The following is a 16,213-nucleotide window of genomic DNA, read 5'->3' on the forward strand; positions in this document are numbered from 1 at the left end:
ATTAAAGAACCAACTTCAGTCAAATAAGGAGTGAGTGAAGAAACAATGTCAGAAGGACTGATGGTGAGCACCAAGTCTGTTAAACTGTAAGACTAAGCCTGAAACAAATGGACAGGTTATTATTACTGAAGCAAATGTAAAGACTATAAATCCAGTATTATGAAATATTAGAAATTGTAAAAGCTGGGAGAAGAGAAAAGAAGGTAGAAGGTGGTATTAATATAAATATACCAAATTCTTCCTCTTACCTCTAGAGGTAAAAAAGCTACAAGACACATGTACAGAAATACTCAGCGTTGTATTATTTGTAATACAAAATACTGGCAGCAACGTAAGTGAGCATCAGTGAGAAATTGGATAAATACTTTAAAGTGTATCTATACAAGAGAATACGGTGTCCATTAAAAGAATTAAGCCACTTTATAAACTGATAAGGAACAATTTCCAAGACATAATGTTAAGTTAAACAAAAAGCAAGTTGCAGAGCAGTATGTAGAGAATGATGTCAGGTTAGGCACTCTGCATTTCCTGCCTGCTTTCCTCAAAGCAGGTAGGAAGGAAAGAAGGAAGGAAGGAAGGGAGGAAAGGAGGGAGGGAGGGAGGGAGGGAGGGAGGGAGGGAGGGAGGGAGGGAAGAAAGAAAAAAGTTGATAGAGTCTCTAGAAAGTTATGGATGAAGTTGATGTCAGTGATGTATCAGTCTATGACAGAGCCTGCTCTTGTAAGAGGAATGTGGGAAATTGGGTTATGGGAACGAGAGAAAGGTAGGTTTTTCAGTATACACATTTTTATGTCTGTTGAAATGTATACACTGTGCATGAATTTTCTAATCAGAAAAGATGAATTAAGTAATTTTGCTGGTCAAACGTCAGGGAAACATTACATGTTTTGGCCTGCCTCAGATTAGAAGGAGACAAAGACAACCCAGAAGTCTTCCCTGGATATAATAAAGGTCAAGGAGCCCTGCTTGGGTAAAACTGTGTGTTGGGGAGTTGTGTGTGTGCAAGGGTCCACATTAAGTCACCATGAAAAAGGTCAAGTAATTTCATCCAACAAATATAAAGCAAAGACAAAATCCAAAGGGACACAGTCAGAGGGTTTCAATATTATGGTAAATGGATAAAGTGGCCAGTTTGACACTTGACTCCATTCTATACACAAGTTTGACACTTGACTCCATTCTGTACACAGGGCCCAGGTGCGTTGCTGCGCAGTTTGAGGCTAAGTGCAGAAAACCAAAAAGGTGAGGGTTCCCTTGATACTAAAATGAGACCCGTTTCCACTCTCACATATTTTCTCCTGGAAAATCACCATGGAGACCCAGGCTGGTCAGGCAACCACCACGAGTCAAAGACAAATTCATTCCAATTTATTTGCTGTTTCCTTGTATCAAACCTAGAGACACCTCTACTCTGAAAGGTACCATATCTCTGGATCCCAGAAGGGCTAGCTTCCCTTTCCTGTTTTGACTGCTGCCATCCAATAAATGGTTTTTGCTTTAAAGGCTTCTGTGTCAAATATTTAATTTGGTTGGCTCCATAAAGGTTGAAAGGAAACAATAAATGGGGTTTAGTGCTAAAAGTTGTAAGTTATCTCAGTAACTCAGACCTAACTGGCCATCTGCTGGGAAATGCTATAGTTATCTGACCCCACTCCATCTCTAGAGGGCTGTTTGAGCCAGGACTTTATGGAGGTGCAGGAGTGATTGAAATCCTTTTATGAAATGAAAACCACGTAGAATTTACTATACACTTAACCACCTGGGGTTATAAAATATAAAATAAATATCCTATCTCTATTCATAAAGACCTAATGAAATGCCTTAATTCAGCTAAAGAATTTAGCTAAAAATCTTTTGGTTCCACGTATACTTTAAAATTTTATTTCTCAATAGCATTTTGTCCCACCTTTACCTGCATTAGTATGTCATTTCACTAGTATATCAGTGAACTTATTACTTGCAAAATCATTTCTTCTAAAGATGATTGCTTACATTTCACTTTAGGTTCAGAGTTTTTATCAACTGTACTTCTAAGGAGACTCTGGTTTCCTTCTTTCTGCTCTCAAAAGTGACTGCCACTGGTTACTTATGAGCAGTGAGTGATCTTATAGCTTTCCAAGTCTAGGTTAGGCACTCTGCATTTCCTGTCTGCTTTCCTCAATAAAATGCTTGTTACTCATTCTGCCCTGATGGCCAAGAAGGGAAATACTATATTCTGGGTCTAGAACAGAACTGCCTGATTGAAGTCTGACCTAAAACATACTCCCCAGAGGGATGAACCATGACTCTTGCTACACTTGCTGTATAAAAGTATGAAACAGCATTAGCTATAATCTATAAAAATATACTGTGGCTATTACAATTTAGCTATTTACTATTGTTTAATTTTTTTTAAAAAACTTAATGAAATACCCATTTAAGTGTCTAAGCTGTCCATTTCATTCTACATGAATAGATATAACCATAGCCAATATATTTTCTTTGGGAAGCAAAACTAGAAACTTAATTTTTGGTTATCAACAACTCTATATACTATTATGGTTTTATTTACCAGGGGTAAAATGGAGATTTAGGATGGAGATGGAAAACTCCACTTCACATTTAAGCACAGTAACTAAGCTGCCTCAATGCAACCTTCAATTAAAAAGGAAGTCATAAAAATTACTATTCCCATCTTTGATCATTTATCTTTTAGCTGCAGGGAATGGCGATGGTTTTACACACACAAAAAAAAGAAAAAACATGTTCACACCTGGCTGCAAATTAAAATGTCTTATTATATTTTAAAAGAGCAAACTACACCTGGGGTGAAAGCATTGAATAATTCCTGAATAGCATGTTCAGTCTTTGTGATGACTTTTTAATATAAATCAGGTATTTTCAAGTGTTCCCTTAAATTTCCATGCTTTCTTTTATTCATTCATGCTCGTTTCATAAGATATAAGACAAACATTTAGCTGTAACGGTTTTCTTAGTGTAAGTTATTAGAATGATCAGCGTCATTCACAAACTGAAAGTTGAAAAGTGGAGTGGGGGAATGCATGTGTGTGTGTTAAAGAAATTTTGAGCAATGTCACCAAGATGGTAAAGTAAATTGTTCCTGACTTCACTCCCCCTCACAAGAGGAACAACTAACCACTATTCAAGAACAAGACACGAGACTGCATTAGAAGGTAAGAGAAGCAGCTAAATGTTGACTGCCTTGCCCCTCCCCCAGTTCAGTTGCAGCACCGCACAGAGAGGTCTCCCCAGAGCCTCTGGGAAAAGAGACCCCAGGGGAACAATCAGCCCTGCCTGGGCTTTGTGGGAGCCACTACTCTGATCTTACCCCACAGGGACTGCAGGGGAATCTGACTGTGACAGAGCAGGGAGGAGGGACTGCAACAACCAGCACAGGGATCTTACAGACTGCGTTTGTACCTGCACTGTCCAAGCAGCAATTCCAACCTGCAACTTTTCTCATCTGCAGAACTAAATTGGCGGCACACTCTGACCAGGGAACTCAGCAGTGTGCAGAGCTGCTTGATTCAGATCCTCAGAGAAGTTCTGCCATCCCTAGAGCCCACGTCCAGGCAAGGCACTAAGTCACACCCCGTCCAGCCAGAGGAGCTGGTGAGAACACCTGGGAGTGTGCGGCCCAGTGGTGCTCAAGCACAGAGGCAGACGGGCACAGCTGATCGCCCCCAGAGCAAAGGCAGTACTGGGTGTGGAGAATTTTCATGGTATGCAAGGGCAAGGGGATTAATTTATAGCCAAGGCTGAGGGTAGCTCCTGGAACCTCCCATCCAGAGAAACCTATTTGAGAAATCGAGAGTTTCCTAGAGCAGCCCCTCTCCTTCCCGCCCAGGCAAGGAAGCTGAGACATAGCTCCAATTACCCTCTGTGGCTCCTGGCCCTACCTGACCGGAAGGGCTGGTAAGAACATGGGGAATCTGTGCATCTCAGCAGCACTCAAGCCAAAAAAGGGCAGCCAGAGCTGAAGGTCAGCAGAACAAAACCAGTGGACTTGTTCAGTCAGGGAATTTGAGCACAGGTCAGCTTGAGTCAAAGCAACAAGGAGCTTTACCAGCATTAAAGCTGCTGCTTCTTCTATTGTGTCTGGACAGGGAAACTAATCTGTAGCCCCACTCATTACAGACTATGGCCTCTAGCATGTCTGACCAGGGAACCTAACCAGAGCACATGGGAAACTGCAAAGTCCATTCAACAGCCCTGCTTACAGTGGCACTTGAACAGAGAACAGTCCATGGCTTTTCCCATCTGCAGAGCAAAACCAATGGCCTCACCCGACCAAGGAATTCAATACACACTCCTGCCTGATTTGAGTCCCCAAGCAATGAGGTGTACAGGCCCAGGGTTTCATCCTGCTCCCCTGCCAGGAACAGAATCTAATTCATAGCTCCTTCTACAACTGAATATAGCACCCAGTCTCAACCATTAAGCCTGTCCAGAGAACCCAAGCAACTGCAGAGCCTATACCACAGCTTCACTTGGGTAGGGAACCAAGCCAGCGGTCCTGTTCAACTGTTCTCAGCCGGTAGCACACTCCCAATACCCAACCTCTGAGTCTGAACAGTTGTTTCACCAAAATACAGACCATAATAATAGGCCCCACCTGCCCAACAACAATACCAGCAGACACACCCAGAAACCCAAACTGAACCGACTACTGAAGATCCATTTCTGCCAAAGCAAACCTGTAAAGTCTGGAAAAGGAACCACATTACTTACATGTGCAGATACCAATGTAAGGAGTCAAGGATCATGAAAAACAGGGTAAATACGGTACCACCAAAGGAAACTACTTAAGCTCTAATAACTGATCTTAAAGAAACGGAAATCTATGACCTGTCAGAAAATGAATTGAGAATTACCCTCATAAAGAAGTTTAATGTGGTATGTGTGGGGGTGGTGGTGGGATGAATTGGGAGATTGGGATTGACATATATACACTAACATGTATAAAATGGAGAACTAATAAGAACCTGCTGTATAAAAAATAAATTTAAAAAAAAGAAGTTTAATGACCTGCAAGAACACATAGACAGACAACTAAATGAAATTAAGAAAAAAAAAATACATGAAAACTGAGAAGACTGACAGAGCAATAGAGACCAACAAAAAATAAAAATAAAAACAGAAATTTTATAACACAATAACTGAACTGAAACACAATGCACAAACAATAAAAATCAAAATTAAAAAGTGGGACTACATCAAACTAAAAAGCTTCTGTACAGCAAAAGAAACCATCAACAAAATGAAAAGAAGACTTACAGAATGGTAAAAAAATATTTGCAAGCAATATATCTGATAAGGAGTTGATATCCAAAATACATAAGGGACTTACACAATTCATGAGCAAAAAACCCCAAATAACCCAATTTTAAAATGGCAAAGGACCTGAACAGACATTTTTTCAAATAAGATATATTAAAAGGGCAACAGGTACATGAAAATATGGTCATCAGGGAAATGCAAATTTAAACCACAATGAGATATATTACCTCATGCCTGTTAGAAAGGGCCTCATCAAAAAGAAGAGATAACAAATGCTGGCATAGATATAGAGAAAGGGAACGCTTGTATATTGTTGTTGGAATGCAAGAACTACTATATGGCCCAGCAATTCTACTTCTGGCAATGTATTCAAAGAAAACAGAAACACTAACTCTAAAAGATATCTGTACCCCCATATTCACAGCAGCATTATTTATAGTAGCCAAGACATGGAAACAACCTAAATGTCCACTGGTGGATGAATGGATAAAGAAGTTATACATACACACACAATGGAATACTACTCAGCCATAAAAAATGAGGAAATCCTACCATTTGCAACAACATGGAGAACTCTGAAGACATTATGCTGAGTGAAATAAGTCAGAAAGGTAAATACTATATGATCTCACTTATATGTGGACTCTAAAAACAAAAACAAAGAAAGAAATTTATAGAAAAAGAGATCAGATATGTGATTGTCAGATGAGGAGGGTGGGGAGAAGGAAAAGTGGAGGAAGATGGTAAAGACATACAAGATTCCAGTTATAAGATAAATAAGTACTAGGGATGTAATGTACAACATGATGATTATAGTTAATATTGCTATATACTATACAGAAAAACTGTTGAGAGTAAATCCTAAAGTTCTCAACACAAAAAGATTTAAAAAAATTTTTCTTCTTTCTTTTCTTTATATTGTATCTATATGAGATGACGGATGTTAGCTGAACCTATTGTGATAATCACTTCACACATGTAAATCAAATCATTATGTTGTATGCTTTAAGCTTACACAATGATGCATGTCAATTATTTCTCAGTAAAACTGGGAAAAATGTTAAGTATTAATGCACAAAAATGTATCTTTAAAGTAAAAATGCTATTCACTTTGCATTCTAAGAGAACTGTTTAAATTTCTGTAAAAAGAAATAAAAACACAAGTTATGGGCTTTCAGCCTCTGCAAAGAAAATGCAGATTCTGTTTTTCTGTCATAAACCTGTAGTTTTTGATAGCATCATTCACATTTACACCTTCTCATAACAAACACAGTGTCTTGCACCAAATAGGCAGCTAGTATATTTGATAAACAGAACTAAATATAAGTTATCTGATTCTCAGAGCAAACATTAAGGCAAATTCAGGCAATTATATTCCTTTCCTCTTCTAATTCCAGTGACAATGACAACAAATACACTGACTCCTAGGAGCAGGGAAGGAAAGAGAAAGGAAAACTATGAAGCCATATAGAAAACTAAATCAGAAGGAAGGTCCTATGAGAAAATATTAATAATTACAATCGTAAGAATTAAAACTTCAAAAGTTCACAAATGGATAAACAGAAAAACAATAGCCATTGTCAGTCATTTCAATGACTTGAGAAAATTTAACGTTATAATATGTATTAAAGGAAAATGAGAAATTATTAATGAAGCAATATGAAAACAATCATATTTTACAGAGAAAGTGTTCATTGAACAGGAAGAAAAAAAACAGAGTCAACCAAGTGAATATTGCTAATAAAATTTAGAATTCAAGACCTGTTGGTTTCTGTAATTCCATTACAGGTATTGAAAAACTGACAATACAACATCTGTGTGACACAAATCTGGTTCCGATACTTTTTGCAATGGAAGCAGTAGCTAATGGGATGTAAAATGAATAGAGACACTGCTGCCTGAAAAAAACTTTTTTTCATTTTTCAGAATGTTTCTAATTGTAGAAACCATGATATTGGTGGCCAAAGAGAAAAATAAGAATTAACAAGAAATTAATCTTTCTAACATAACTTGGTCCTTGGAGCAGTGGAGGTTATAAGACATTTGGAGCTTTTTTCCTGCCTTTAGATTCTACTGAGGAAAAATCTAAGGACCGGAAAACCTTAGTTTTAATCTAGGTTCCATTTAGTCACTGTGCAACACTGAACCTTGCCTCTTTAGTTTTCATCTTTGCTAAAACGAACATATACCAGATAACTCTCTCCAAATACACTTTTCTTGTTATACAACTTTCACAATATAAATTCAAGGATGTGGAAATTACAGTAATGATCCAAGTGATTTGATTAGTATAGTCTGCTTGTCTAGGTGACCTGTGTGAACAATAACTCTTTTTTCCTAAATAGAATTGTTAAATGCGCGTGTTAGTCATGTAATTCTTGAAACTATCCTTTCAACTAACTCTGGACAGATAGCATCAGAGAGTTCAGAGCAGTTCAGCCATTAAAGAGGGTAAGCTTCTGCCCTGCCTGCAACGGTTAGAAATATATTTCTTTTATAAATGTCTGAATTATTTATACTTCCTGTGGTATCTACAGTCCTATCTTTATACCCCCCCATTTGCTTGCTTTTGCCATTGAAACCATGTGGAAGTGAATACCTTCTATATTAATTATAATATACTCAACTCATGTATGATTCTCTCTGAAACTGAAGTTTCATTTGTTAAAAAAAAATGCCCAAGGAAAAAGCAAGCATCTGTCTTTTAGTGAGTTCATTGCTAATTTTATGTTTAATACACTGACAGAGAATGCATGCCTACCAGAGTGAAAATAAGTAACTTAAAGAATAAAGAACCATATATAATTCCTAGATATAAAATGGAAACTTAGTCATTCAATTAATTTATTTTTTGAACTGTGATTTAGAAATGGTGAACTCCTGAAGTAATTAGAGCTTATCTGGAATAGTTAGATGATATGTCCACATAAGTCCTTTATTCCCCAGTGCAAAAGAAGGTCAAACTGGAAGTAGACAGTTATTGCACAACAGTGTCAGACCAAGTGACAGGAATATATTCTTGGCCAAGGTATGAAGGTGAGAATAATGAATGTGTCTGAGCAAAATGGTCTAGACCATTCTGTTCAGTATCCAGTAGAAATATAATGCAAGCCACAATTTCTGGTAGTCAAAAGTGGAAGCAGTTGAAGTTAATTTAGGAATATATTTATTTAAACAAATATCGATACATGCAAAATATTATCTCAACATGTAATCAATATTTTAAAATTATTTAGATATTTTATATTTTTGTACTAAGTCTTTGAAATCCAGTGTACATTTTACGCTTGGAGCATATTTCCATATAGATTAGATATCTGTAAAGTACTTCATAGCTGCAAGTGGCTAGCAATGATTATAATGGGTAGCAGAGGTCTAGATAACAGTCAAGACCACCCATACTAATTATGTTCCTCCTTACTGAACTACTAACACACACACACACACACACACACACACACACACATATCTTCCCACCTTAGCACCAAACGAAGATATCCTTCCACAGATTTATGTATGTATAAATATTTAGTTGACTATGGAAAGGTAGTTAAGGTAGTTGTTGTTATATTATCATTATTATTATCATCTCTTCATATGAGGCACATTGTTCCCCAGTGTGTTCCTTAGTGTTCACCAACACTAGGTGGACACACCTATAGAAAAGTTTTCTGCCTTCATTCACCGGTCACTTACTTTAGATACATAAAGACAGATACATAAAGATAGTTTATGACTTAACGGTATTATTTGACTCTATAGAAGACAGTAATCTTCCGGCCATCAACTCAGATATACAAAAAACCGTTTTTATTTTTCTATAATTCATATCTGTTTGCATAGTTTCATAATTCCTGAGTCATTCGTTTGTTTCAATCAGTAATTATTGGGCACCTGCTATGTGTCAGATTTTGTAATAAGCAATAGGAATGCTTAAAAATTCCTCCTCTCTTGGAGCACATATTCTAGTGGAAGGGACACAGATGATACAAAATAAATATGTGTGATATATGGTACGCTGCATGACAGAAAGTTAATGCTTTCTCTATAGGATGACATCTAAAGGCTTATGTAGATCCAGGCACCTTCTGACAGTGCCTAGAACATACTAGGTACTCAATAAATGTTTGATTTTTCAATGAATAAATAACAATAGAGGTAACACAGCACTGTAAAGCATTATACTCCAATAAAGATGTTAAAAAGAAAATAACAATAGAGGAAGGCAGCTCATCCCCTGTCACTGTCTGCCTGTAGAGCATCCACTGAAATATAAATATCACCCCATCTGGACGTCTGCTGTTGTCACTCACTCCAAATTGTTATCAACTGAGGTATCTGCTTCCCTACATCAATTGAGATGTCTACTCTCTGGCTATAAGGTCCATGTAGCCATCCACCACCAAGACCTCACTGCAGCCATGCGTCCACTTCAGGTCTACTGCCTCTCACTCCGTTGCACTTTCCCAGGAGCAGATACATATTTAGGTGTTCTTTCATGACTATTTGGGGTCACGGCATTTGACAGGGCTGCATGAATTGCCTTCAGGCAATTCTATCCCCTTGGCTCTCTTGCCGTGGTGCCTCTAGGTTTCTAAATGAAAATTGGAACAGATTCACTATTACTTTTAGATCCATAGATGTAGTTGGTGTCATCTCCTTCTCCCTTCTCAAGAGTACACCAGGAAAGGAGTATCAAGGCACAGATCTTCTTAGAACCCTCAACCACATCTAACTTTCTTGCCTCTCCATCTTACCCAGAGAGGATTTTTATCTCATCTTCTACAGGGACAGTGTGGGGAGTTGTTGATAAATTATCAAATGAAATATTTTAGTCCAACTTCTTGAATGATGCATGGATTTCCTTTACAATCAATCACATTCAGTTTGGGGAATCTTATGCTTTAGAAAATGGTACTGTTTTTCTTTCTGTTTTAATGCTTATCTGTAATGGTTGAATTTGTTAATATGCTGAGGATAAATAGGAGAATAAAACCAGCAAAACAGTTAGCTCATACTGATTTTTCACACGGGGCTATACATCCTACTCCAAAGAACACTGTGTGAAAGAGAAACACACTACCCAGTTGAACGCAGTGATCTGCAGAGGCATACACAAAATATTCATATACCTTATATTCTTCCTTAATCTGTTTATCTATATGTATTGCCCTATAAGTATATATTATGCTATACTCCTGGGTTTATGTACTTTTCCTGTTAAAGTATTAAATAACACAATCTAAATATGATAAAGATCAGTGAGTCTTAGATATTGAGAAGTTAAAGTAAGAAAACCTTTTGAAAGAAATGAGAGAGCATGTTACAGCTCCGAAGGAACAGACCTAAGGAAATCCATGATGTGCACCATCAAACACAGAGTGGGAAAATAACTGAAACAAGGGTTGGATACACCACAGCCATCATCTGTTCTAAGGGGGACTGAAGTGTGCTTATGGAAGATTCGGGGTACAGACATAAGGCTGCCACGGAAAGCCACTACCCAGCATCTGGTCTCATTTGCCGGACCAAGAAAAAACCATCTGTGCCAACTCCAGTGACACAATTTTTGCCTTCATAATAATGATGCCCTTCCTTCCATTTCTTGAAGGTACCACAAATACCACATTTTCCTACATTTATTTATACCAATCAAACTTAATGTCTTTTTTCAAAGTAAATTGCAATGCTTATCTATATCTACTGTACTATTCCTGTGTTTATTTGAAATCTAAGATTCTTTAAGTAAGATGTTGTAGTATTTTATGTTTTTATTTAGTCTATTTCCTTATAAAATTGTATAGGATTTGAGTTCCACCCCAATGCTATCTTTATTTCATGAAATTCCATGATGTATTTATTTTTAAGAACACACATACCACATTATGGAAGAAATGACTCTATTTAAAATTCCAATATATTTAGTGATTTCCTTTTTGGCAGCACTATTCCCTTTAGGTCTATCCTGTTGAATTACTAAGTCATTTGTTGGTCTAAAGCAATACTACACAGTAAAGCTATGTTGTTTAAGTAATAATTACCTCACATAATTTAATTTGTATCCTTAGGAACATAAGCCTCAAGATGCTGGATTTAGAACATCCATAATCTATTCTTCCTAATTTTTGACCCTTTATATCCACTCTGAAATGAGTCCTTATTTTCTTGATGATTAAAAGCTACAGACTTTAAGTTTTCCTAAAATCTTGAGGTCACTGAGATGATAAAGATGGTAATCATGATATGCCTGGGGTACGGTCAGGAGAGGTAAAATAGGAAAGAAGAATGTATACAGAAAAGCAATAATCACAGAGTGAGCAGAATAAGAAGAAATTATTTGCAACAGGAAGAAAAGGGAATGTCAACAACATCTAGCCAAAAAGGAACGAAACTGGGTCATTTGTAGAGACATGGATGGATCTAGAGACTGTCATACAGAGTGAAGTCAGAAAGAGAAAAACAAATATCGTATATTAACGCATATATGTGGAACCTAGAAAAATGGTACAGATGAACCAGTTTGCAGGGCAGAAACTGAGACACAGTTGTAGAGAACAAACGTATGGACACCAAGGGGGGGAAGCCATGGGGGGGGTGGGGATGGTGGTGTGATGAATTGGGCAATTGGGATTGACATGTATACACTGATGTGTATAAAACTGATGACTAATAAGAACCTGCTGTATAAAAAAATAAATAAAATAAAATTTAAAAAAACCCCAGTATCTAACCAGAGTTCTTATGTACTTGAAATGTCATCAAACTGTGAAAAATGAGAAATAATGGTGACTCACATCCTCTAAGTAACACATAAACTAGCATTTCAATATCACTTTGGAGTTTACAAAGTTCTTTTAACATCCATCAACTCTTTTAATCCTTTCTGGGTAAGATAATATTTTCATCATCCCCAGTTCACTGATGAGGATACTTGGTGAAATTCATACAGGGTCACACATGTCAGACAGGACTAACTCAGATCCACGGACTGCAACCCATGCACCTTCTCCCACACTTTGCTGCCAAATGGATATCAGCTGATCTAGGTACCCTCTTCTCTTATAATTAAGTTACAGTGAAGACTCCAGGAAAGCTAATAATATTTGTAGTCTAAGAACTTTAGTGATGACTTTGTTTGCTGATAATTTTTTCCAGAATTTTTAAAGGATATATAGAAATTATATTTCCTTATCTCCTCTGAGAAACTTTGTTATTTCTTTCATTCCAAACAAAATAAGGACTCTTTCAACTAAGAGACACATACTCAGAAGTTTTTTTAATTTAAAATATTAATGTAAGTTCACCATCAGTTAAATATATATAACTGTTATATATATGTATATGTGTATATATGTGTGTGTATATATATGTATATGTGTGTATATATATATATATATATGTGTGTGTATATATATATACTTAAAATCTTAGCTGTCCTCTCTTCCTGATGACAGATAGATAAACATAAAATCTGCAGTTTTTTCAGCTCTTTAGTTTTCACCCAGATAATCTGTACTGGCAAGGTCTACACATAACAAAAAGACTTGATTCAGCCAACTCAGTAGCAAAAACAAGAAGTCACATTGGTCATGAGTTATGCATACCAAATCATAACTAATGAGAATTTTGCTAATCAACTAGTTGTCAAGGAGTCTTGAAAATACAGCCTAATCAGCACACAGCAAAGTTCCTATATCATAGATGCACTTGCCTATTTCAAAGAATTCTATAGCGATTGTAGGAAAGAGAAGTCTATTTTTGAACGCTAGCATGTATTGGAAAAAATTCCAGAATGATTAAGTCTTCTGGCATGTATTTTAGCTATTACAGCTGTTTGCAATATATATGTGCTACATCTATATTTGAAATGTCTGCTGTTGCCATTCACCATCTGCCCGAAGATGGGTGAAAATGCCTATGTTTTCTGTTCACTGCTTATGAAACTGCACATAGTAATTTGTCAAACCTGTATTATTTTTCCTAGTCTTTTTCAAGCATCTAATCAATAACTTAGAAATGTTCAAGTAAAACTTTAAAGTCTCTTACAGATGAAAGTATAACTTACCTGTTAAATTAGTGGAGGTAGGATATTTCTCATGGTAATTTTGACTATCTGATTATTATTAACTATTTAATAATGCCCTGGCTATCCAGAAAACTGCCTTCTGGATCTCAAACTTCTGGAATATAATGGGGAAAGAAACTAAAAACACTAAAGACAATGTCACACATCCTAGAGTCATAGAAGAGTCCCTTATTCATTATCACCCAATAGTGGAATTCGGACCTCCTCCCACTCAGTTGCTTTCCTCTTAAGACAAAATTCTCAAACTGCTGATTCTCTGATATCTAGACGTAAGTGGACTTACCAGATTAAAATAGAAAGGAAATGAGATTCTCCTAGAGGAAAACATAATAATAGAAGGGAATATGGACAACCCATGGTATGCCAGCAAATGGGGAGATTGAAAAGCTGAAAAACATATCATAAATTTTGCCGAGTATTATAACGTAATAGGGAATGCTCCTAACAATGTTCCTGAATTGTTTCTAAAAGCTGTTATATTTGAAGCCTCTATTTTAAAAAGAAAAAAACCAAATTATTTTAAGTCTTTTTTTTCAACAGTATTGTTTAAAATGCATAAACTTGGGGAATTTAAACATTAAGCTCCAGTTACCAGTAAAATTTAGTCATTTATGTGAAAAGCTGGCACTAAGGGTTTATTATAATTTTAAAAATAACTTCTACAATGTAATAACTATGTAAAAAAACCTATGGAATTACTCAAGATTTGACCAACAAATAAGATGTCAATATCATCTATATCCATAATTTTAAAACATGTAGATTGAATTAGAGTCTAAAATTCCAATCTCAAGGATTTTGCCTAAAATAAAAACTCCCTGGCCCATAAACTGAGACAAAGTTCCACACCACAGAAGATGGTTCTTATGTATTTTACACACAAATTATATCTTTATGAAGCAACTGAATACAACTGAAATTTTAAAATCAGAAGTTTGAACACTTAGTTTCTTCTGTCTCTGTGGAATTGTTTCTGAATAAATGTCACAATGGCATAACTGCTGTACAACATCTTGAGTTGATTCTGTGTCTTCAGAGTTTTTTTCACATCAGATGAGTCACTCTTCAGACTCACTGGAAGATTGGTCAGTAATCCATTTTTCTCTATATTTATTCTATAATGATTTACCCTTTATTAAGATATTCTCATTCTCAGATTACTTATACCATAAACATTTTCTAGGCCTGCATTTGAAAAGAAATGTCAACACTTGTAACTGAAGACTCAATATGCTTCAATTTAACTTTGTAAGTAGACAATCTCTTTCTTCCTGAGTATTATAATCAGGTAGTCATAAGTTCCACTTAGCCTAGTGAGATATAATTATACTTTCCAGTAGAAGACAATCAACACTACAGACACATTTTTCTTTCTTGCCAATTTTGCAAGGGTAGAAGGGCTTATTTGACAATCAGTTTACTGACAGGCTATTATCTATCTGATAAAATACGTTAAAACTTGTCTTCCTTTTCAAAGTTCAGGGATTTGCTTTTTTAAAGGTCAAGACATATTTGCCCTTTTAAATATGCATGCATTTGAAAGTATATTGTCTTTATGAATCTTGGCTCTGGAATTACTCAAGATTTGACCAACAAATAAGAGAAAGTTAAAAGACTGAATTAAATATTTCTAAAAAGTGTACATCAAGTGAGGATAATAAAGAGTTCCATTTTCTCATATATATTATACTTGGGTTTTGCTAGGTAACAAATGTAAAAGATTTGCATATCCTATTTACAATAACTCAGTGTTGATTATGGGCCTCTAGTCACTTAGTACATGATGTGGAAATCTTAGCATAGTGACTACTTCACTGAAAGTGCAACACAAATCTTTGCTGAACCAAACTGAAACAAACTGTGTTATACATGTAAACAGACAAATGATAGTACAGGATAATAACTGGTTAAATAGAAGTCAAATAGATTATTATGAGAAAACATAAGATGCAGTAACCAATGCTGAATGGGGAGTTAAGAAGATTTTCACCGAAGAAGTTGCATTTGAACATATTCATGAAACATTTATTTAGAACCTAAGAGGAATTTCAAAAAAAAAAAAATTTGTAAGCTATGACTTAAGCTGACTTTGTGTGGCGATTTCTTTTACTTTTCTCCCTTCAAGTTTCTGATTACTGTTATTAACCGCTTTTGCATTTGTAGCTTTATTTGGTATTGTTGGAATCGTAATTATCGTTTTCACCAAGACATCACACAGTGACAGGGTCTAAGAAATAAGATGAGGACAAGAAAAGCCTCCATGCCTATAATAGTTGTTTCAAAGCTTATGTGAATTACACTTCTACAGAAGAAACTGCTCACTTTTTATGCTCGATGCCAACCAGAGATTAGAAGCAAATCTCATCACTGACTGCTCGGAATTCACCAAGGCACTGCCATTGCTTGGATTAAAATCCAAACTCTTGAACAGGGCTTAAATGGCTAGTGATGAAATGCCAATTGCCTCCCTCTGTGGCCTCTTTGCTTACCTCTCTCAGCTTACTACACTCAAGAAATAACGACTTTCTTTCTGCATTTCCTTTTCCATTTGCCTGTCAAAATTTCCATTTTAGTAGTATCTTAGAGTAAAGAACCCTGGAGCAAAATAGCCTGGTTAGAAACCTGATTTCACCCCTCCCTAGATGTGGAACCTCTAAACATTTATATACGCATTCCAAGTCTCAATTGCTCCACCTGTAAAAAGGAATCTTATATGATTGTTGTGAGGATTAAATGAGATAATACATATAAACTACTTAAAAACATTACCTGCCCACATAAGTAAGCTTTTATATAGGTTAGCTGTCATGATTGTTATTTTAGAAAGTAATCAAAAATATTTATTGA

The sequence above is a fragment of the Pseudorca crassidens genome, chromosome 4 (genome assembly GCF_039906515.1).
Source record: "Pseudorca crassidens isolate mPseCra1 chromosome 4, mPseCra1.hap1, whole genome shotgun sequence".
Lineage (NCBI taxonomy): Eukaryota > Metazoa > Chordata > Mammalia > Artiodactyla > Delphinidae > Pseudorca > Pseudorca crassidens.